The following is a 14,367-nucleotide window of genomic DNA, read 5'->3' on the forward strand; positions in this document are numbered from 1 at the left end:
CTGCACTTACAGAGACTACACAGGGGGAGTCACAGAGTGGGTCAGTACTTACAGAGACGACACAGGGGGAATCACAGAGTGGGTCTGCACTTACAGAGACTACACAGGGGGAGTCACAGAGTGGGTCAGTACTTACAGAGACTACACAGGGGGAATCACAGAGTGGGTCAGTACTGAAAGAGACTACACAGGGAGAGTCACAGAGTGGGTCAGTAGTTACAGAGACGACACGGGGGAATCACAGAGTGGGTCAGTACTTACAGAGACTACACAGGGGAATCACAGAGTGGGTCTGTACTTACAGAGACTACACAGGGTGAGTCACAGAGTGGGTCTGTACTGACAGAGACGACACAGGAATCACAGAGTGGGTCTGTACTTTCAGAGACTACACAGGGGGAATCACAGAGTGGGTCAGTACTTACAAAGACTACACAGGGGGAATCACAGAGTGGGTCAGTACTTACAGAGACTACACAGGGGGAATGACAGAGTGGGTCAGTACTTACAGAGATTACACAGTGGGAATCACAGAGTGGGTCACTACTTGCAGAGATTACACAGTGGGAGTCACAGAGTGGGTCTGTACTTACAGAGGCTACACAGGGGGAATCAGAGAGTGGGTCAGTACTTACAGAGACTACACAGGGGGAATCACAGAGTGGGTCAGTACTTACAGAGACGACACGGGGGAATCACAGAGTGGGTCAGTACTTACAGAGACTACACAGGGGAATCACAGAGTGGGTCTGTACTTACAGAGACTACACAGGGTGAGTCACAGAGTGGGTCTGTACTTACAGAGCCTACACAGGGGGAATCACAGAGTGGGTCAGTACTGAAAGAGACTACAGAGTGAGTCACAGAGTGGGTCAGTACTTACAGAGACTACACAGGGAGAGTCACAGAGTGGGTCTGTACTTACAGAGACTGCACAGGGGAAATCACAGAGTGGGTCAGTACTTACAGAGACTGCACAGCGTAATCACAGAGTGGGTCTGTACTTACAGAGACTACACAGGGGGAGTCACAGAGTGGGTCAGTACTTACAGTGACTACACAGGGGGAGTCACATAGTGGGCCAGTACTTTCAGAGGCTACACAGGGGGAATCACAGAGTGGGTCAGTACTTACAGAGACGACACAGGGGGAATCACAGAGTGATTCAATATTTATAGAGACTACACAGGGGGAGTCACAGAGTGCGTCTGTACTTACAGAGACTACACAGGGGAGTCACAGAGTGGGTCAGTACTGACAGAGACTACACAGGGAATCACAGAGTAGGTCAGTACTTACAGAGACGACACAGGGGGAATCACAGAGTGGGTCAGTACTTACAGAGACTACACAGGGGGAGTCACAGAGTGGGTCAGTACTTACAGAGACTACACAGGTGGAATCACAGAGTGGGTCAGTCCTGACAGAGACGACACAGTGGGAATCACAGAGTGGGTCAGTACTTACAGAGACGACACAGTGGGAATCACAGAGTGGGTCTGTACTTACAGAGACTACACAGGGGGAGTCACAGAGTGGGTCTGTACTTACAGAGACTACACAGGGGGAGTCACAGAGTGGGTCTGTACTTACAGAGACTACACAGGGTGAGTCACAGAGTGGGTCTGTACTGACAGAGCCTACACAGGGGGAATCACAGAGTGGGTCAGTACTGAAAGAGACTACACAGGGGAGTCACAGAGTGGGTCAGTACTTACAGAGACTACACAGGAGAAATCACAGAGTGGGTCAGTATTTACAGAGACTGCACAGGGTAATCACAGAGTGGGTCAGTACTTACAGAGACTACACAGGGGGAATCACAGAGTGGATCAGTACTTACAGAGACTACACAGGGGGAATCACAGAGTGGGTCAGTACTTACAGAGACTACACAGGGGGAGTCACAGAGTGGGTCAGTACTTACAGAGACTACACAGGTGGAATCACAGAGTGGGTCAGTCCTGACAGAGACGACACAGTGGGAATCACAGAGTAGGTCAGTACTTACAGAGACGACACAGTGGGAATCACAGAGTGGGTCTGTACTTACAGAGACTACACAGGGGGAGTCACAGAGTGGGTCTGTACTTACAGAGACTACACAGGGGGAGTCACAGAGTGGGTCTGTACTTACAGAGACTACACAGGGGAGTCACAGAGTGGGTCAGTACTTACAGAGACTACACAGGAAAAATCACAGAGTGGGTCAGTATTTACAGAGACTGCACAGGGTAATCACAGAGTGGGTCAGTACTTACAGAGACTACACAGGGGGAATCACAGAGTGGATCAGTACTTACAGAGACTACACAGGGGGAATCACAGAGTGGGTCTGTACTTACAGAGACGACACAGGGGGAGTCACAGTGTGGGCCTGTACTTACAGAGACTACACAGGGGGAATCACAGAGTGGGTCAGTACTTACAGAGACTACACAGGGGGAATCACAGAGTGGGTCAGTACTTACAGAGACGACACAGGAATCACAGAGTGGGTCTGTACTTTCAGAGACTACACAGGGGGAATCACAGAGTGGGTCAGTACTGACAGAGACGACACAGGAATCACAGAGTGGGTCTGTACTTTCAGAGACTACACAGGGGGAATCACAGAGTGGGTCAGTACTTACAGAGACGACACAGGGGGAATCACAGAGTTGTTCAGTACGTACAGAGATTACACAGGGGGAATCACAGAGTGGGTCAGTACTTACAGAGACGACACAGGGGGAATCACAGAGTGGGTCTGCACTTACAGAGACTACACAGGGGGAGTCACAGAGTGGGTCAGTACTTACAGAGACTACACAGGGGGAATCACAGAGTGGGTCAGTACTGAAAGAGACTACAGAGGGGAGTCACAGAGTGGGTCAGTACTTACAGAGACTACACAGGGAGAGTCACAGAGTGGGTCAGTACTTACAGAGACGACACGGGGGAATCACAGATTGGGTCAGTACTTACAGAGACTACACAGGGGAATCACAGAGTGGGTCTGTACTTACAGAGACTACACAGGGTGAGTCACAGAGTGGGTCTGTACTTACAGAGCCGACACAGGGGGAATCACAGAGTGGGTCAGTACTGACAGAGACGACACAGGAATCACAGAGTGGGTCTGTACTTTCAGAGACTACACAGGGGGAATCACAGAGTGGGTCAGTACTGAAAGAGACTACACAGGGGAGTCACAGAGTGGGTCAGTACTTACAGAGACTACACAGGAGAAATCACAGAGTGGGTCAGTATTTACAGAGACTGCACAGGGTAATCACAGAGTGGGTCAGTACTTACAGAGACTACACAGGGGGAATCACAGAGTGGATCAGTACTTACAGAGACTACACAGGGGGAATCACAGAGTGGGTCAGTACTTACAGAGACTACACAGGGGGAGTCACAGAGTGGGTCAGTACTTACAGAGACTACACAGGTGGAATCACAGAGTGGGTCAGTCCTGACAGAGACGACACAGTGGGAATCACAGAGTGGGTCAGTACTTACAGAGACGACACAGTGGGAATCACAGAGTGGGTCTGTACTTACAGAGACTACACAGGGGGAGTCACAGAGTGGGTCTGTACTTACAGAGACTACACAGGGGGAGTCACAGAGTGGGTCTGTACTTACAGAGACTACACAGGGGAGTCACAGAGTGGGTCAGTACTTACAGAGACTACACAGGAAAAATCACAGAGTGGGTCAGTATTTACAGAGACTGCATAGGGTAATCACAGAGTGGGTCAGTACTTACAGAGACTACACAGGGGGAATCACAGAGTGGATCAGTACTTACAGAGACTACACAGGGGGAATCACAGAGTGGGTCTGTACTTACAGAGACGACACAGGGGGAGTCACAGTGTGGGCCTGTACTTACAGAGACTACACAGGGGGAATCACAGAGTGGGTCAGTACTTACAGAGACTACACAGGGGGAATCACAGAGTGGGTCAGTACTGACAGAGACGACACAGGAATCACAGAGTGGGTCTGTACTTTCAGAGACTACACAGGGGGAATCACAGAGTGGGTCAGTACTGACAGAGACGACACAGGAATCACAGAGTGGGTCTGTACTTTCAGAGACTACACAGGGGGAATCACAGAGTGGGTCAGTACTTACAGAGACGACACAGGGGGAATCACAGAGTTGTTCAGTACGTACAGAGATTACACAGGGGGAATCACAGAGTGGGTCAGTACTTACAGAGACGACACAGGGGGAATCACAGAGTGGGTCTGCACTTACAGAGACTACACAGGGGGAGTCACAGAGTGGGTCAGTACTTACAGAGACTACACAGGGGGAATCACAGAGTGGGTCAGTACTGAAAGAGACTACAGAGGGGAGTCACAGAGTGGGTCAGTACTTACAGAGACTACACAGGGAGAGTCACAGAGTGGGTCAGTACTTACAGAGACGACACGGGGGAATCACAGATTGGGTCAGTACTTACAGAGACTACACAGGGGAATCACAGAGTGGGTCTGTACTTACAGAGACTACACAGGGTGAGTCACAGAGTGGGTCTGTACTTACAGAGCCGACACAGGGGGAATCACAGAGTGGGTCAGTACTTACAGAGACGACACAGGGGGAATCACAGAGTTGTTCAGTACGTACAGAGATTACACAGGGGGAATCACAGAGTGGGTCAGTACTTACAGAGACTACACAGGGGGAATGACAGAGTGGGTCAGTACTTACAGAGATTACACAGTGGGAATCACAGAGTGGGTCACGACTTGCAGAGATTACACAGTGGGAGTCACAGAGTGGGTCTGTACTTACAGAGACTACACAGGGGGAATCAGAGAGTGGGTCAGTACTTACAGAGACTACACAGGGGGAATCACAGAGTGGGTCAGTACTTACAGAGACAACACAGGGAGTCACAGAGTGGGTCAGTACTTACAGAGACTACACAGGGGGAATCACAGATTGGGTCAGTACTTACAGAGACTACACAGGGGGAATCACAGAGTGGGTCAGTACTGACAGAGACTACACAGGGGGAAATCACAGAGTGGGTCAGTACTTACAGAGACTACACAGGGGAGTCACAGAGTGGGTCAGTAATTACAGAGACTACACAGGAATCACAGAGTGGGTCAGTACTGACAGAGACTACACAGGGGGAATCACAGAGTGGGTCAGTACTTACAGAGACTACACAGGGGGAATCACAGAGTGGGTCAGTACTTACAGAGACTACACAGGGGGAATCACAGAGTGGGTCAGTACTTACAGATACTACACAGGGGGAATCACAGAGTGGGTCAATACTTACAGAGACGACACAGGGGGAATCACAGAGTGGGTCTGTACTTACAGAGACTACACAGGGAGAGTCACAGAGTGGGTCAGTACTTACAGAGGCTACACAGGGGGAATCACAGAGTGGGTCAGCACTTACAGAGACTGCACAGGGGGAGTCACAGAGGTGGTCAGTACTTAAAGAGACTACACAGGGGGAATCACAGAGTGGGTCAGTACTTACAGAGACTACATAGGGGGAGTCATAGAGTGGGTCTGTACTTACAGAGACGACACAGAGTGAGTCACAGAGTGGGTCAGTACTTGCAGAGACTACACAGGGGGAATCACAGATGGGTCAGTACTTACAGAGACTACACAGGGGGACTCACAGAGTGGGTCAGTACTTTCAGAGACTACACAGGAATCACAGAGTGGGTCTGTACTTACAGAGACGAGACAGGGGGAATCACAGAGTGATTCAGTTCTTACAGAGACTACACAGGGGAGTCACAGAGTAGGTCAGTGCTTACAGAGACTACACACGGGGAATCACAGAGTTGGTCAGTACTTACAGAGACTACACAGGGGGAGTCTCAGAGTGGGTCAGTACTTACAGAGACTACACAGGGGGAATCACAGAGTGGGTCAGTACTTACAGAGACTACACAGGGGGAATCACAGAGTGGGTCAGTACTTACAGAGACTACACAGGGGGAGTCACAGAGTGGGTCAGTACTTACAGAGACTACACAGGTGGAATCACAGAGTGGGTCAGTCCTGACAGAGACGACACAGTGGGAATCACAGAGTGGGTCAGTACTTACAGAGACGACACAGTGGGAATCACAGAGTGGGTCTGTACTTACAGAGACTACACAGGGGGAGTCACAGAGTGGGTCTGTACTTACAGAGACTACACAGGGGGAGTCACAGAGTGGGTCTGTACTTACAGAGACTACACAGGGGAGTCACAGAGTGGGTCAGTACTTACAGAGACTACACAGGAAAAATCACAGAGTGGGTCAGTATTTACAGAGACTGCACAGGGTAATCACAGAGTGGGTCAGTACTTACAGAGACTACACAGGGGGAATCACAGAGTGGATCAGTACTTACAGAGACTACACAGGGGGAATCACAGAGTGGGTCTGTACTTACAGAGACGACACAGGGGGAGTCACAGTGTGGGCCTGTACTTACAGAGACTACACAGGGGGAATCACAGAGTGGGTCAGTACTTACAGAGACTACACAGGGGGAATCACAGAGTGGGTCAGTACTGACAGAGACGACACAGGAATCACAGAGTGGGTCTGTACTTTCAGAGACTACACAGGGGGAATCACAGAGTGGGTCAGTACTGACAGAGACGACACAGGAATCACAGAGTGGGTCTGTACTTTCAGAGACTACACAGGGGGAATCACAGAGTGGGTCAGTACTTACAGAGACGACACAGGGGGAATCACAGAGTTGTTCAGTACGTACAGAGATTACACAGGGGGAATCACAGAGTGGGTCAGTACTTACAGAGACGACACAGGGGGAATCACAGAGTGGGTCTGCACTTACAGAGACTACACAGGGGGAGTCACAGAGTGGGTCAGTACTTACAGAGACTACACAGGGGGAATCACAGAGTGGGTCAGTACTGAAAGAGACTACAGAGGGGAGTCACAGAGTGGGTCAGTACTTACAGAGACTACACAGGGAGAGTCACAGAGTGGGTCAGTACTTACAGAGACGACACGGGGGAATCACAGATTGGGTCAGTACTTACAGAGACTACACAGGGGAATCACAGAGTGGGTCTGTACTTACAGAGACTACACAGGGTGAGTCACAGAGTGGGTCTGTACTTACAGAGCCGACACAGGGGGAATCACAGAGTGGGTCAGTACTTACAGAGACGACACAGGGGGAATCACAGAGTTGTTCAGTACGTACAGAGATTACACAGGGGGAATCACAGAGTGGGTCAGTACTTACAGAGACTACACAGGGGGAATGACAGAGTGGGTCAGTACTTACAGAGATTACACAGTGGGAATCACAGAGTGGGTCACGACTTGCAGAGATTACACAGTGGGAGTCACAGAGTGGGTCTGTACTTACAGAGACTACACAGGGGGAATCAGAGAGTGGGTCAGTACTTACAGAGACTACACAGGGGGAATCACAGAGTGGGTCAGTACTTACAGAGACAACACAGGGAGTCACAGAGTGGGTCAGTACTTACAGAGACTACACAGGGGGAATCACAGATTGGGTCAGTACTTACAGAGACTACACAGGGGGAATCACAGAGTGGGTCAGTACTGACAGAGACTACACAGGGGGAAATCACAGAGTGGGTCAGTACTTACAGAGACTACACAGGGGAGTCACAGAGTGGGTCAGTAATTACAGAGACTACACAGGAATCACAGAGTGGGTCAGTACTGACAGAGACTACACAGGGGGAATCACAGAGTGGGTCAGTACTTACAGAGACTACACAGGGGGAATCACAGAGTGGGTCAGTACTTACAGAGACTACACAGGGGGAATCACAGAGTGGGTCAGTACTTACAGATACTACACAGGGGGAATCACAGAGTGGGTCAATACTTACAGAGACGACACAGGGGGAATCACAGAGTGGGTCTGTACTTACAGAGACTACACAGGGAGAGTCACAGAGTGGGTCAGTACTTACAGAGGCTACACAGGGGGAATCACAGAGTGGGTCAGCACTTACAGAGACTGCACAGGGGGAGTCACAGAGGTGGTCAGTACTTAAAGAGACTACACAGGGGGAATCACAGAGTGGGTCAGTACTTACAGAGACTACATAGGGGGAGTCATAGAGTGGGTCTGTACTTACAGAGACGACACAGAGTGAGTCACAGAGTGGGTCAGTACTTGCAGAGACTACACAGGGGGAATCACAGATGGGTCAGTACTTACAGAGACTACACAGGGGGACTCACAGAGTGGGTCAGTACTTTCAGAGACTACACAGGAATCACAGAGTGGGTCTGTACTTACAGAGACGAGACAGGGGGAATCACAGAGTGATTCAGTTCTTACAGAGACTACACAGGGGAGTCACAGAGTAGGTCAGTGCTTACAGAGACTACACACGGGGAATCACAGAGTTGGTCAGTACTTACAGAGACTACACAGGGGGAGTCTCAGAGTGGGTCAGTACTTACAGAGACTACACAGGGGGAATCACAGAGTGGGTCAGTACTTACAGAGACTACACAGGGGGAATCACAGAGTTGGTCAGTACTTACAGAGACTACACAGGGGGAATCACAGAGTGGGTCAGTACTTACAGAGACTACACAGGGGAGTCACAGAGTGGGTCAGTACTGACAGAGACCACACAGGGGGAATCACAGCGTGGGTCAGTACTTACAGAGACTACACAGGGGGAGTCACAGAGCGGGTCAGTACTTACAGAGACTACACAGGGGGTATCACAGAGTGGGTCAGTACTTACAGAGACGACACAGGGGGAATCACAGAGTGGGTCAGTACTTACAGAGTCTACAGAGGGGGAATCACAGAGTGGGTCAGCACTTACAGAGACTGCACAGTGGGAGTCACAGAGTGGGTCAGTACTTACAGAGACTACACAGGGGAGTCACAGAGTGGGTCAGTACTTACAGAGACTACACAGGGGGAATCACAGAGTGGGTCAGTACTTACAGAGACTGCACAGCGTAATCACAGAATGGGTCAGTACTTACAGAGACTACACAGGGGGAGTCACAGAGTGGGTCAGTGCTGACAGAGGCTACACAGGTGGAGTCACAGAGTGGGTCAGTACTTACAGAGACTACACAGGGGGAATCACAGAGTGGGTCAGTACTTACAGAGACTACACAGGTGGAGTCACAGATTGGGTCAGTACTTACAGAGACTACACAGGGGGAATCACAGAGTGGGTCAGTACTTACAGAGACTACACAGGGGGAATCACAGAGTGGGTCAGTACTGACAGAGACGACACAGGAATCACAGAGTGGGTCTGTACTTTCAGAGACTAAACAGGGGGAATCACAGAGTGGGTCTGTACTTACAGAGACAACACAGGGGGAGTCACAGTGTGGGCCTGTACTTACAGAGACTACACAGGGGGAATCACAGAGTGGGTCAGTACTTACAGAGACTACACAGGGGGAATCACAGAGTGGGTCAGTACTGACAGAGACGACACAGGAATCACAGAGTGGGTCTGTACTTTCAGAGACTACACAGGGGGAATCACAGAGTGGGTCAGTACTGACAGAGACGACACAGGAATCACAGAGAGGGTCTGTACTTTCAGAGACTACACAGGGGGAATCACAGAGTGGGTCAGTACTTACAGAGACGACACAGGGGGAATCACAGAGTTGTTCAGTACGTACAGAGATTACACAGGGGGAATCACAGAGTGGGTCAGTACTTACAGAGACGACACAGGGGGAATCACTGAGTGGGTCTGCACTTACAGAGACTACACAGGGGGAGTCACAGAGTGGGTCAGTACTTACAGAGACTACACAGGGGGAATCACAGAGTGGGTCAGTACTGAAAGAGACTACAGAGGGGAGTCACAGAGTGGGTCAGTACTTACAGAGACTACACAGGGAGAGTCACAGAGTGGGTCAGTACTTACAGAGACGACACGGGGGAATCACAGATTGGGTCAGTACTTACAGAGACTACACAGGGGAATCACAGAGTGGGTCTGTACTTACAGAGACTACACAGGGGGAATCACAGAGTGGGTCTGTACTTGCAGAGCCTACACAGGGGGAATCACAGAGTGGGTCAGTACTTACATAGACTACACAGGGGGAATCACAGAGTGGGTCAGTACTGACAGAGACGACACAGGAATCACAGAGTGGGTCTGTACTTTCAGAGACTACACAGGGGGAATCACAGAGTGGGTCAGTACTGACAGAGACGACACAGGAATCACAGAGTGGGTCTGTACTTTCAGAGACGACACAGGGGGAATCACAGAGTGGGTCAGTACTTACAGAGACGACACAGGGGGAATCACAGAGTTGTTCAGTACGTACAGAGATTACACAGGGGGAATCACAGAGTGGGTCAGTACTTACAGAGACTACACAGGGGGAATGACAGAGTGGGTCAGTACTTACAGAGATTACACAGTGGGAATCACAGAGTGGGTCACTACTTGCAGAGATTACACAGTGGGAGTCACAGAGTGGGTCTGTACTTACAGAGACTACACAGGGGGAATCAGAGAGTGGGTCAGTACTTACAGAGACTACACAGGGGGAATCACAGAGTGGGTCAGTACTTACAGAGACAACACAGGGAGTCACAGAGTGGGTCAGTACTTACAGAGACTACACAGGGGGTATCACAGAGTGGGTCAGTACTTTCAGAGACGACACAGGGGGAATCACAGAGTGGGTCAGTACTTACAGAGGGTACAGAGGGGGAATCACAGAGTGGGTCAGCACTTACAGAGACTGCACAGTGGGAGTCACAGAGTGGGTCAGTACTTACAGAGACTACACAGGGGAGTCACAGAGTGGGTCAGTACTTACAGAGACTACACAGGGGGAATCACAGAGTGGGTCAGTACTTACAGAGACTGCACAGCGTAATCACAGAATGGGTCAGTACTTACAGAGACTACACAGGGGGAGTCACAGAGTGGGTCAGTACTGACAGAGGCTACACAGGTGGAGTCACAGAGTGGGTCAGTACTTACAGAGACTACACAGGGGGAATCACAGAGTGGGTCAGTACTTACAGAGACTACACAGGTGGAGTCACAGATTGGGTCAGTACTTACAGAGACTACACAGGGGGAATCACAGAGTGGGTCAGTACTTACAGAGACTACACAGGGGGAATCACAGAGTGGGTCAGTACTGACAGAGACGACACAGGAATCACAGAGTGGGTCTGTACTTTCAGAGACTAAACAGGGGGAATCACAGAGTGGGTCAGTACTGACAGAGACGACACAGGAATCACAGAGTGGGTCTGTACTTTCAGAGACTACACAGGGGGAATCACAGAGTGGGTCAGTACTTACAGAGACGACACAGGGGGAATCACAGAGTGGGTCTGTACTTACAGAGACTGCACAGGGGGAATCACAGAGTGGGTCAGTACTTACAGAGACGACACAGGGGGAATCACAGAGTGGGTCTGCACTTACAGAGACTACACAGGGGGAGTCACAGAGTGGGTCAGTACTTACAGAGACTACACAGGGGGAATCACAGAGTGGGTCAGTACTGAAAGAGACTACAGAGGGGAGTCACAGAGTGGGTCAGTACTTACAGAGACTACACAGGGAGAGTCACAGAGTGGGTCAGTAGTTACAGAGACGACACGGGGGAATCACAGAGTGGGTCAGTACTTACAGAGACTACACAGGGGAATCACAGAGTGGGTCTGTACTTACAGAGACTACACAGGGTGAGTCACAGAGTGGGTCTGTACTGACAGAGACGACACAGGAATCACAGAGTGGGTCTGTACTTTCAGAGACTACACAGGGGGAATCACAGAGTGGGTCAGTACTGACAGAGACGACACAGGAATCACAGAGTGGGTCTGTACTTTCAGAGACTACACAGGGGGAATCACAGAGTGGGTCAGTACTTACAGAGACTACACAGGGGGAATCACAGAGTGGGTCAGTACTTACAGAGACTACACAGGGGGAATGACAGAGTGGGTCAGTACTTACAGAGATTACACAGTTGGAATCACAGAGTGGGTCACTACTTGCAGAGATTACACAGTGGGAGTCACAGAGTGGGTCTGTACTTACAGAGGCTACACAGGGGGAATCAGAGAGTGGGTCAGTACTTACAGAGACTACACAGGGGGAATCACAGAGTGGGTCAGTACTTACAGAGACGACACGGGGGAATCACAGAGTGGGTCAGTACTTACAGAGACTACACAGGGGAATCACAGAGTGGGTCTGTACTTACAGAGACTACACAGGGTGAGTCACAGAGTGGGTCTGTACTTACAGAGCCTACACAGGGGGAATCACAGAGTGGGTCAGTACTGAAAGAGACTACAGAGGGGAGTCACAGAGTGGGTCAGTACTTACAGAGACTACACAGGGAGAGTCACAGAGTGGGTCTGTACTTACAGAGACTACACAGGGGAAATCACAGAGTGGGTCAGTACTTACAGAGACTGCACAGCGTAATCACAGAGTGGGTCTGTACTTACAGAGACTACACAGGGGGAGTCACAGAGTGGGTCAGTACTTACAGTGACTACACAGGGGGAGTCACATAGTGGGCAAGTACTTACAGTGACTACACAGTGGGAATCACAGAGTGGGTCTGTACTTACAGAGACTACACAGGGGGAGTCACAGAGTGGGTCTGTACTTACAGAGACTACACAGGGGGAGTCACAGAGTGGGTCTGTACTTACAGAGACTACACAGGGTGAGTCACAGAGTGGGTCTGTACTGACAGAGACTACACAGGGGGAATCACAGAGTGGGTCAGTACTGAAAGAGACTACACAGGGGAGTCACAGAGTGGGTCAGTACTTACAGAGACTACACAGGAGAAATCACAGAGTGGGTCAGTATTTACAGAGACTGCACAGGGTAATCACAGAGTGGGTCAGTACTTACAGAGACTACACAGGGGGAATCACAGAGTGGATCAGTACTTACAGAGACTACACAGGGGGAATCACAGAGTGGGTCTGTACTTACAGAGACGACACAGGGGGAGTCACAGTGTGGGCCTGTACTTACAGAGACTACACAGTGGGAATCACAGAGTGGGTCAGTACTTACAGAGACTACACAGGGGGAATCACAGAGTGGGTCAGTACTGACAGAGACGACACAGGAATCACAGAGTGGGTCTGTACTTTCAGAGACTACACAGGGGGAATCACAGAGTGGGTCAGTACTGACAGAGACGACACAGGAATCACAGAGTGGGTCTGTACTTTCAGAGACTACACAGGGGGAATCACAGAGTGGGTCAGTACTTACAGAGACTACACAGGGGGAATCACAGAGTGGGTCAGTACTGAAAGAGACTACAGAGGGGAGTCACAGAGTGGGTCAGTACTTACAGAGACTACACAGGGAGAGTCACAGAGTGGGTCAGTACTTACAGAGACGACACGGGGGAATCACAGATTGGGTCAGTACTTACAGAGACTACACAGGGGAATCACAGAGTGGGTCTGTACTTACAGAGACTACACAGGGTGAGTCACAGAGTGGGTCTGTACTTACAGAGCCTACACAGGGGGAATCACAGAGTGGGTCAGTACTTACATAGACTGCACAGGGGGAATCACAGAGTGGGTCAGTACTGACAGAGACGACACAGGAATCACAGAGTGGGTCTGTACTTTCAGAGACTACACAGGGGGAATCACAGAGTGGGTCAGTACTGACAGAGACGACACAGGAATCACAGAGTGGGTCTGTACTTTCAGAGACGACACAGGGGGAATCACAGAGTGGGTCAGTACTTACAGAGACGACACAGGGGGAATCACAGAGTTGTTCAGTACGTACAGAGATTACACAGGGGGAATCACAGAGTGGGTCAGTACTTACAGAGACTACACAGGGGGAATGACAGAGTGGGTCAGTACTTACAGAGATTACACAGTGGGAATCACAGAGTGGGTCACTACTTGCAGAGATTACACAGTGGGAGTCACAGAGTGGGTCTGTACTTACAGAGACTACACAGGGGGAATCAGAGAGTGGGTCAGTACTTACAGAGACTACATAGGGGGAATCACAGAGTGGGTCAGTACTTACAGAGACGACACGGGGGAATCACAGAGTGGGTCAGTACTTACAGAGACTACACAGGGGGAATCACAGAGTGGGTCAGTACTTACAGAGACTACACAGGGGGAGTTACAGAGTGGGTCTGTACTTACAGAGACTACACAGGGTGAGTCACAGAGTGGGTCAGTACAAACAGAGACGACACAGTGGGAATCACAGAGTGGGTCAGTACTGAAAGAGACTACAGAGGGGAGTCACAGAGTGGGTCAGTACTTACAGAGACTACACAGGGAGAGTCACAGAGTGGGTCTGTACTTACAGA

Source organism: Pristiophorus japonicus, unplaced genomic scaffold (genome assembly GCF_044704955.1).
Source record: "Pristiophorus japonicus isolate sPriJap1 unplaced genomic scaffold, sPriJap1.hap1 HAP1_SCAFFOLD_141, whole genome shotgun sequence".
Lineage (NCBI taxonomy): Eukaryota > Metazoa > Chordata > Chondrichthyes > Pristiophoridae > Pristiophorus > Pristiophorus japonicus.